This window comes from Equus caballus, chromosome 17, assembly GCF_041296265.1.
Source record: "Equus caballus isolate H_3958 breed thoroughbred chromosome 17, TB-T2T, whole genome shotgun sequence".
NCBI lineage: Eukaryota > Metazoa > Chordata > Mammalia > Perissodactyla > Equidae > Equus > Equus caballus.
Genome location: NC_091700.1, coordinates 57,918,845 through 57,928,475, shown reverse-complemented (window position 1 = coordinate 57,928,475; position 9,631 = coordinate 57,918,845). Strand labels below are relative to the sequence as shown.

The window sequence follows — 9,631 nt, the reverse complement described above, 5'->3', positions numbered from 1 at the left end:
GCTAACATCTTTTGCCAACCTTTGCTTTCTTCTCCTCCCCTCCCCGTCTCCTCCTCCTCCTCCGTCTCCTTCTTCTTCCTCTTCTTCCTATAGCTCCCCAGTACGTAGTTGTATATTCTAGTTGTAGGTCCCTCTGGTTGTGCTTACTTCATAGTTCTTATTTATATATATCACCTGGTTAGCCAGTCTTACTATGCAGGTGAAGTAAAGTCGTATGGCTAAATCTCATTGTTGCTATTTCTATATTTGGCCAGAAATTACTCACAATCAAAAGGGGAAAATTTGATGAGATCAGAGGTTTGGATGGGGATGTATGGAGGGCACTAAAGTAGGATATTGCATTTTGGCTGACCATTTTCTCGAAAAGTAAAACATGGAAGATAAAGATGAGAAGGGCAATGGAAAAGTAAAAATTGGGCTTGGCCATGTTTCCTGATAGTACAATTATTAAGAGCTTTTCAGTTGAGAAGATAGGAATTTGCTAAAAGCAAACTAGACATTGGGAATGGATTCATTTATTCATTCAACAAAATTGGTGCCTTCTTGGGTGACACAGGAACCATGATAGATGCACTGAGAGAGCAGTAAACTAAACAAAAATCTCTGCTTTCGTAGACCATTTTTATGGTAGTAGAGGGTGGTGAAATTATTAATAAGTATATATACAAAAAATAAAATAACTTCAGATATTGGTAAATACCTTTATGAAACAAAGCAGAATAAGTGAATTCAGAAGGTGCTTAAAGAGAAGGTAAATCAGCACTTTATATAGGATGATCCAGGAAGTCCTTTCTACTTAGAAAACCTGAAGCTCACAGATGAATAATAAGAAGGGTTTCCTAGGCAAAAGACATCCCAAGTACAAAAGCCACAAGACAGGAATGAATGTGGGACATTTAAAAATAGGTAACAGGCTGTTTTAATAAGACTACGTCTGCTGCCATTTTCATTGATCTCTAATACAATAAATATCAAAGGCAGCAGAAGACATGTCTGCATTTTCAGAGGAAATTTCCGAGGACTTATTTCACTAATCTTGAATCTCATCATCCACTTTAAGAGTTTCTATGAGTCAGAGAGGGTAGACAAGAATATTACCTTAGGGAGAAAAGACACTGGGGCAATGGGTCTCAGACTCTGCTTGGGAAGGAGTAGAAGAGTGTAACCTTCAAATGACCTTCTGAAAGGGCTGTAAGCAAACCATTAAGTGAAAGCGGGAGAAATTAGTCATGCTTTGGTTTCCCTGTGAGATTTGTGTGTTTATCATACTGATTACCAATAGAAAGAAGACAAATTAGTCAAGGACATAGAGAATTAGGCAGAGTGTGGAGACAGAAAATGAAGTCAGAGCAGGGATGCAGGCCAGGTTATGCAGAGCCTTGTAAAAGTGTGGATTACATTCTGAATTCTTAGAAAAAGCATACATAAGACTAAAAGTGCCTTCTGGCTGCTGTGTGGAAAATGGACACTCGGGGGCCAAGAGCAAAAGCTTACATTTTGTTAAGAGGTTGATGCACTGGTTCCCAGTGACCAATGATGCCAGTTGGGCAACAGAGAAAGGCCATTCCTCACAGCTTGCAACCCATCCTGCTGTGGTGAGAAAAAGGGAGATGAAGCCAACATCCATGCAGAAAAAAGATAGTTTCAAGGACAACCTCTGCACACTCTGTAAGAAAACAATGGATTGTATAACTCATCACCAAGGATGAATTAAAGAGACCAAAACTGCAGGATTTATTTTAAAAATGCAAAAGAGGGGAAAAAATCATTATGCAAACTAACCTCTGAATACATATTTATTATATGTATTACAAGACAACTGTTGAAAATATCAATTAACAAAAAAATATTACAAACCAAATTTTAAAACATTTTGCAAAACTGGAGAAATGTATTATTTTGATAGAGGTATGAAAAGCTCATTCACAATGTTCGGGAAAACAATGGCCTGCCAGCAAATGAGCTAAAGACAAGGTTTTTTTAAAAAGACAGAAATTACTAATTATCAGGAACAATGGTCTAACTTCATTGGTAATAAAGAATATGATTAAAAAACAGTGAAATTTTATTTTTATCTATTACACGTATCAAGCAACAAATATAAATTTTAAAATGATAGTGTTATATCAGCTCTTTTAAGGGCAGCGTTTTCCTTTATAGTAGGTAGGGTTCAAGTTGATACAATGTTAAGGGAGGGCAATGTGACAACATTTAGTAAGTTAGAAAAAGTTCATACTATCGGTTCCACTGATGCTACCTCTGTTAATACATCCTAAAGAAATCATTGATAGAAAGTACAGGTCTGCCAAGCAAATACTAAAATCTTATAGGGGTTTGGCTTAGGAAGGTGGGATTAACGATCACTTCTTTTTTCTTTTTTTTTTTGAGGAAGATTAGCCCTGAGCTAACATCTGCTGCCAATCCTCCTCTTTTTGCTGAGGAAGACTGGCCCTGAGCTAACATCCATGCCCAGCTTCGTCTACTTTATATGTGGAACGCCTACCACAGCAAGGCTTGCCAAGCGGTGCCATGTCCGTACCCTGGATCCGACCTGGCAAACCCCAGGCCGCCAAAGTGAAATGTGCACACTTAACTGCTGTGCCACTGGGCCAGCCCAAGGATCACATTTTTTATATGTATTAAAACATGTTTACAAATTTGTTAAAGAATCTACTAACAGCACTATCATAGGAGGATTGTAATAAATATTTTAAACAATGAGCCAGTCATAAAATATTGTGTGATTAAATAATTATGTATGGTTTAACAAATGTAGGTACACTATTCATATAATAATGTGAATCATAGCTGTCAGAAGATATTTAATGGCAAAAAAGAATGCCTATGATGCTTTAGAATACAAGCAAGCAATACAGTTTTATTCATATTATGATTCTGTTTTGAGGAAAAATATGTATACATGACAGGCACCAAAATATTAAAAGTGAATGCCTACCAGTAGTTGGAAAATAGATGATATATTTTCCTTTCATTTTCATCAAGTTGATTTCATACATCTTCTCTAATGTTCATATGTCAATATTCTATTAAGAAAATTAATAATATGTAGTTTTATAGGTCAAATGCTCATAATAATAACACCCAGCTTTAAGATTCCCTTTGAGGATTAAGTGAGATAAGGCATGTAAGTTTTTACTGAGTATACAGGTATTCCGTAAATATCATTACCATCACTTGGAACTTTGCTTCCTACAGCTCTAAAGTAACAGGAATAAACTGAATTACTCGCAAGGCTATGCAACCTCAAAATTCTATGATTTGTTTTCAAGACAGCACAAGTGCAGACTGAATCTGGAAATCTGAGCAGAGAGAAGTTCAATTGTCCTACACAAGGACTAATCTTCTTATTAAGCCATAAGTAACACAATTTAAGCAAGTCAGTGAACTGTCCACAAATATTAGCTCTCTATGTAGCTGAAACTGAATCTAATTTGTCATTTATGAGATGAACACATATCCAATATAATACCTTACCTCATATTCTAACTTGATTTTTTAAAAGAAAATACTAAAAAAAGAAAAAACCTTTTTGAGATTCTCAACATGTATGTTTGGTACACTGGTTATTTGCTTTTGATATGTGCTATACGCTTCTCTTAAGCAACTCAATGTTTTCAGTTATTTTATTACAATTATTTTATGTGCAAAGTGAAGGTTCAGTAATTATTGACTCACTGAGTTACAATAAAGGTAAACAGGATAATAAAATCAGGCAGGCATTTCATCTGCACCTTTTAGAGATTCACAAAGTTGCATGCAAAGATGCATATAGCGCATTTTTGCCTAAAGGTTCAAGTAATAGAGAACTCAGATCAAATGTCAATGTGCATGATATAATTCCTTCCTTCTCTAAACTATTTGTTTAAATCATAAGTTCGAAGACCGATAATTGTGGTGCTAAAAATAAAAACAATATATCCCAATATTTAAAAGTAGCATAAAAGAAGGAAAAGCTGATCTTAGGTCTATACTTGAGAAATTACTCAAAATTTCAGTAAATTTTCTTAATTGTCTTTATTTTGGGGGGAATTTTATTGTTTGTGAAATGTGAAAATGTATTAATTCTAAAAATTTCATAAATGAGATAATTACATTTACTTTAAAATGATACTTTTTAATATTTTTAGTTAACTGGTAGAGTTTACGTGGTTGCACTAGAGGAATTAGGAGCCATGCATAAGCAGTTGAGTAAAAATGCATATTTTTTTTTTTTTTTTTTTTTTTTTTTTTTTTTTAAGATTTTATTTTTTCCTTTTTCTCTCCAAAGCCCCCCGGTACATAGTTGTGTATTCTTCATTGTGGGTTCCTCTAGTTGTGGCATGTGGGACGCTGCCTCAGCGTGGTCTGACGAGCAGTGCCATGTCCGCGCCCAGGATTCGAACCGACGAAACACTGGGCCACCTGCAGCGGAGCGCGCAAACTTAACCACTCGGCCACGGGGCCAGCCCCAAAAATGCATATTTTGTAAAAAACATATATATTTTGCAAATGAAGAAAAATAAATGAGTATGCTAACACTTTTACTAATTAAGAGAATCTTTAAAATAATGTAGCCAGAAATCCTAATAATATTACGAGCACTGACATTTCAGCTAGTATCTACATATTAAGCTATTAAAAAGCAAGAAAAAAAAATTCTTCTGCTCATCCTAACCAAGCCTTATCCATCCTGATCATTCAGTCTACAAAATAAAATTTGGTCAGTTCAGTGAAGAGTGGAGAGAATATCCTAAAATTTGTCAAACAGTTTAGTTTAGCATATTGATTAACACTGAAAGTAAAGCAATTCTTTAGGTTAGCTGGTCTAGTCTTCACATATTTCAAAACAATATTCCTAATGTTGACATATAGTGGCATGCGCATAACGAATCTTGCGTGTGAAGTTTCACTACATTTGGGCTGGAGTAATGATTTACATAAAGCAAACTTTGTGAACGGAGTCAGTTTAAGGTAATTCTTTGGGGCTAAATCTTTGCTGTTGATTTATTCTCTTCTTCCTTTTTCTTGGATCCATAAATACTTTATAAATATAGCAAATTAAATTAGAAATTACATTTTATTTGTTACACAGCAATGCTTCTTTGCTTACAAAGATGAAAAATTAAAATCCAGAGCTAGCAATTAAAGTGGTGATGGTCCCTGGGGTCTCCCTAACCGTAATATCCCTTTGAACGAAACATGCTCGTCCAAACTCAAAACCAATTTATTTCAGACACCTTGACTGATTCATCAGAATCCGAAGACATTTAAGCAATATTAGCTATACATTCTACTTGCCCTATGTGCATGTATGTTGACATGATATATGCAAAGTTATCTATTTTAACTCTTTATCTATTTTAGCTTTTTCATTATTGTCTAAGCAAGAAGAAATACACTAATTGCTATTCCGTTAACCTGATAATATCTGGATATCACAGTATGATGAATCCCAATCAGATTGTAGAGCTTATTAAGTGCTATTTGTATCACACTTGCCCCCAACTCATAAATTTGGTTAATTCATGCTGTTAAATTATTTCTCTTGGTTGTTAATATCATAAAGCATCACATCACTTTCTGACATATATCAATCTGTATATTAAACATTATTACAGCTTAATTTATTTCTTATCTTGGATTATAATTGATATAAATAATTGAACAATTTATAATTGATATGATATGAATAAAAACTCTAACAATTTCTTCCTTCACCCCAGGGGACCACCATTCTCACTCCCTCGGGCTATAGCAGTCTCACTTGGGAAATATTATTGTAAGCAAAGAAATGCTATATTTTTTTATTTTTTGTCCAAATAGGTAAAACTTCTCTAAATTATGTTTTATAAACAGTTGGTAGTATCTTAAATAATGTATTGAAAGGGCAAGATCCTGAAAACAATTTGGAGGAATGTTGCAAGAGAAAAGTGAAAGATAATAAATGTCCACTATAGGAAATAACATTTAAGAAAAAATAACAGAAATTGGGTTACTTTTTCTTCAGGGCTTGGGTAATAAAATAGATGAATAGATAAAATAACATTTTCTTTTTCAAGGACAGAAAATACTAATCAAATACTCTGTGTAGTTTTTAAAGTTTTATATCAATGTAAAAAAAGTCCCCTTATCTTTCAGAATTCCTGGGCTTGGTCTCTTGTTCACTGTTTACTCACCCACTGAAAAATTAACTTTAAAGACTTTAGTTAGGTGTCTCTTGTCTTCCAGATTATGTGGTAAATGCAGGCAATGAGCAAAAACAGATGAGTGCCTGCTCTTACAAATCTTAGATTCTAGTACAGAAGACAGACATTAATTATATAATCACACCACTATATTCACAATTAAAATTGAACTAAGTGACGTTTTAAAAAAAAAGGAAAAGAGTTTATGTAAAAAACAAAACTAACCTAGCCTTGGAAGTAGGAGTACAGAAGATAATTTCATTCTGAGAAGGTGAACCATGAACTCTTACAAAGACAGAACATGAGCAAAGACTGTTTCCTGCAAATGGATGAGCAAGTTAAAATGGTCTCTTATTAGGAAGGAATGAGATATAAATAAGGGACGGAAAGAAAGCCAAGATAATGATAACTGCCTGTGGGAACCTGTGGCATGGGATGGGGATGCAGAAGTAAGTAGGACCAGGGCAGTCAATGGAGGATTTAGTAGGGCATGTTAAGTTGCTTTGGTTTCATCCGAAGAACAACAGGTACATATTAGGCTGATCATTTGACATGATTATATTTGCTATTTTTAAAGATTTTATTTTTCCTTTTTCTTTCCAAAGCGCCCCCAGTACATAGATGTGTATTTTTAGTTGTGGGTCCTTCTAGTTGTGGCATGTGGGACGCCGCCTCAGCCTGGCTTGACGAGCAGTGCCATGTCTGCGCCCAGGTTCCAAACATGCAAAACCCTGGGCCACCAAAGTGGAGCGAGTGAACTTAACCACTCGGCCACGGGGCTGGCCCCTGTATTTGCTATTTTTAAGAAGTAAATTCTGGCTATCAAACGCAGAATAGCCTGGAGAGAGGCAAATTGGTTAGGGGCCATTGCAATGATTCCAATGAGACCAGCTTAGACCAGAGTGGTGCACATACAGATGAAGTGTGAATTATTTGAGTGAGATATATGAAGTAAAATCAACAGGATGGTGTCACAGAGTAGACATGGAAGATATGGAAGAGGGAAGAGTCAAGAATATCTTCTAAGTGTCTAGCTTGAGAAGTTGGATGGTTAATAATATCGTTCTCTGAAACAATACCCTGAACATGGAATAGATTGTGGATGATATAATGAGTGCTTGTGTGTGCGTGTCTGGGGGTGTGTGTTTGTAGAAAATGACTTCAAGTTTTAGGCATGTTGAGTATGACATTATTTTGACATGTTAAAAAGGGGATGGAGAGTGGACAGAGAGATATATGAGTTTGGATCTCAGATCTGTGCTGGGGCTATAAATTTGGCAGTAATTATCATATAGATAGATGGTAATTATAAACTCTGGGTGTGGAGGAGACTGCTTTGGCCATTAGGAAGACCAAAAGTATGGGCTGGGTATCTGCAGACCCAGCACTGAGCTAACCAGGTAATCAGACCATAGAGAATGAGTGAGTCACAAAGTGGACATAGACAGCATTGGCAGATAGCTATGAGAAAATCTAGGAGAGAGTAGTCTCATGGACATTGTCAGAAGGCACTGTTTCAATAAGGAGAGTTTAGTAATCAGTATCAAATTCTGATAGGGATATAAATAAGGTGAGGACTGAAACATTTCCATTGGATTTGGTATCATACTAATTGGTGTTGAATATAGGAAAAGCTGTTCCAGTGGAATGCTATCATCATACACAACATCATCTGGCTTTAGTCAACAATGAAAGATAGAAAACAGTAGGGCAAGGTACTGCATTTTTAACAGAAAATAATTATTAAATGAGAGAACAAAAAAATACCAAATAAAAATACCAAATAAAATACCAAAATAAAAAAATACCAAATAAAACTTAAAAATATGAGATCAATGGAAAAAAACACAACATACAAAGACCCAGAAGAATTGCTTTTCAGGTAGCCTTTCAGAGAATACACTGTATCAACATGAGCAAAATATGTAATAGACGAAATTCTTTGATTGATCATAGTCTGGCAGACAGCAAGAGAATGAATGAGATTGATTGCTTATAAGCCTAGGAAGCAATCAGTCCAAATGAGAAGAGATAGCAAATGGGTTACCAGAGAAATGTCTTAAACTAATGAAATGGAGTCTGAGAAAAAGCTAACAAAATATTAAGATTACCCACCTTAAAAAAACAAGGAAAAATATTTGGATATTAGAGCAAAACGTATGTACAAAAGAAATACACAAGAGGAAAACAAAACAAAAACTGAAAAAGCTATGTTCAAAATATGAAGCAAACTATAAACGGTCCTGATCTGACAAATTCATAGAACGTAAGAAGGAGAACTTCACACCAGAAACGTTCTCATTTTCGTGGCGAAGCTGTCGTGACTTTGGAAGCAGGAAAAAGGAAATATAATCACAGACCAAACATGGTTCCCTTGGGTTTGGTGCAAAGGGTATTTGCGTAATAATGCAAATCTATTGATGTTTTCAACATTTAGGATCTACCTATAAACAGAGCATGGAGAAGTAAATACTACTAAATTACACAGAGAGAAAGGGAAAACAAAAGCAAAATAAGAGAAGAAAAGAGGAAGGAAGGTTTGAGGAGGAAACTGTAGAGGAGCTAAATACTCAAATAACCAAGGGGAGAGAGATTTAGAGAATGCTCCTGACATTTGTTGGAACAAAAAAAGAGAGATGTTAAGTATAATATCAAGTTTACAAAGTCAAGCAAAATGTAACTAAAACAGGGAGGGTTTTCTGCCTTACCACAATATATGTGGTACTGGAAAAAAAAAAAAAAAAAAAAACAGCAACAACATTTGTTCTGTAAGATTGCACCCTTTAAGAATAAGGTATGAAGGAAAGAAATAGCATAACGAGAAGTCAAAATCATGTAAGTTTCTAAACTGAACACAGACAAGAACAATTAGACCTTGGGAGATGACCCAGGCTGGACGCTTCCTCAGGGTATGCTAAAAATGGATAAAAACAATACGTTGGGAATACTTGTTCATGGTGAAGAGACGTGAAGATGGAAGAGGAGTTTTGGACACAACAAGAGCAACCTGCCAGGATTTGAGGAAGATGGGAGCAGTCTACCTCCAGGTGTTCAAAATTAATTTTCTTAAAACTGGAGCTGAAAGTGCTTCCTGCCGGTATAGCGGAGACTGGAGCGCTTTTTTCTCTTGTTATGGTTCTCCTCCTGCTTTTCTACCTCCCCCTTCCTATGGAGAAAAAATAAGTATGAACAATTTCCATATTAACACTAACCTTATTCCTCTAAGTACCAACATCGTATGAAACAATGGATATTGCAGAAATACGTTGCAGCAGCTTACGTTATAATATAGCTGTCAACATTCTAGGAGGAGGCAGAAAAGAGAATTAGGGTATTGTATGTTATATAAATTAGCATGCATTTTAGCAGGAAGCCAATAGAGGTTATTTAATGTAGTAAATAATAGGTAAAATTAATAAAAATGTTATTTAATTAAATCAAGGGAA

The 9,631-nt window shown here is 35.3% G+C and overlaps 1 long non-coding RNA gene across 9 annotated transcripts in view; it reads right to left on the bottom strand.

Moving 5' to 3' along the window:
- The window catches only part of LOC111768599 (uncharacterized), a 110,694-nt gene that overhangs the window by 5,258 nt on the left and 95,805 nt on the right, over positions 1 to 9,631 (bottom strand). For 5 of the 9 annotated variants that reach the window (XR_011427987.1, XR_011427993.1, XR_011427992.1 and 2 more), the window contains one exon: positions 9,227 to 9,351. The exons of 1 other annotated variant lie outside the window; for it this stretch is intronic. This is a non-coding gene — a long non-coding RNA (uncharacterized lncRNA). Of the gene's footprint in view, positions 1 to 1,494; positions 1,591 to 9,226; positions 9,352 to 9,397; positions 9,489 to 9,631 lie in introns of all 9 variants that reach the window. 3 more of the 9 variants (XR_011427991.1, XR_011427988.1, XR_011427989.1) reach the window with 3 other exon arrangements.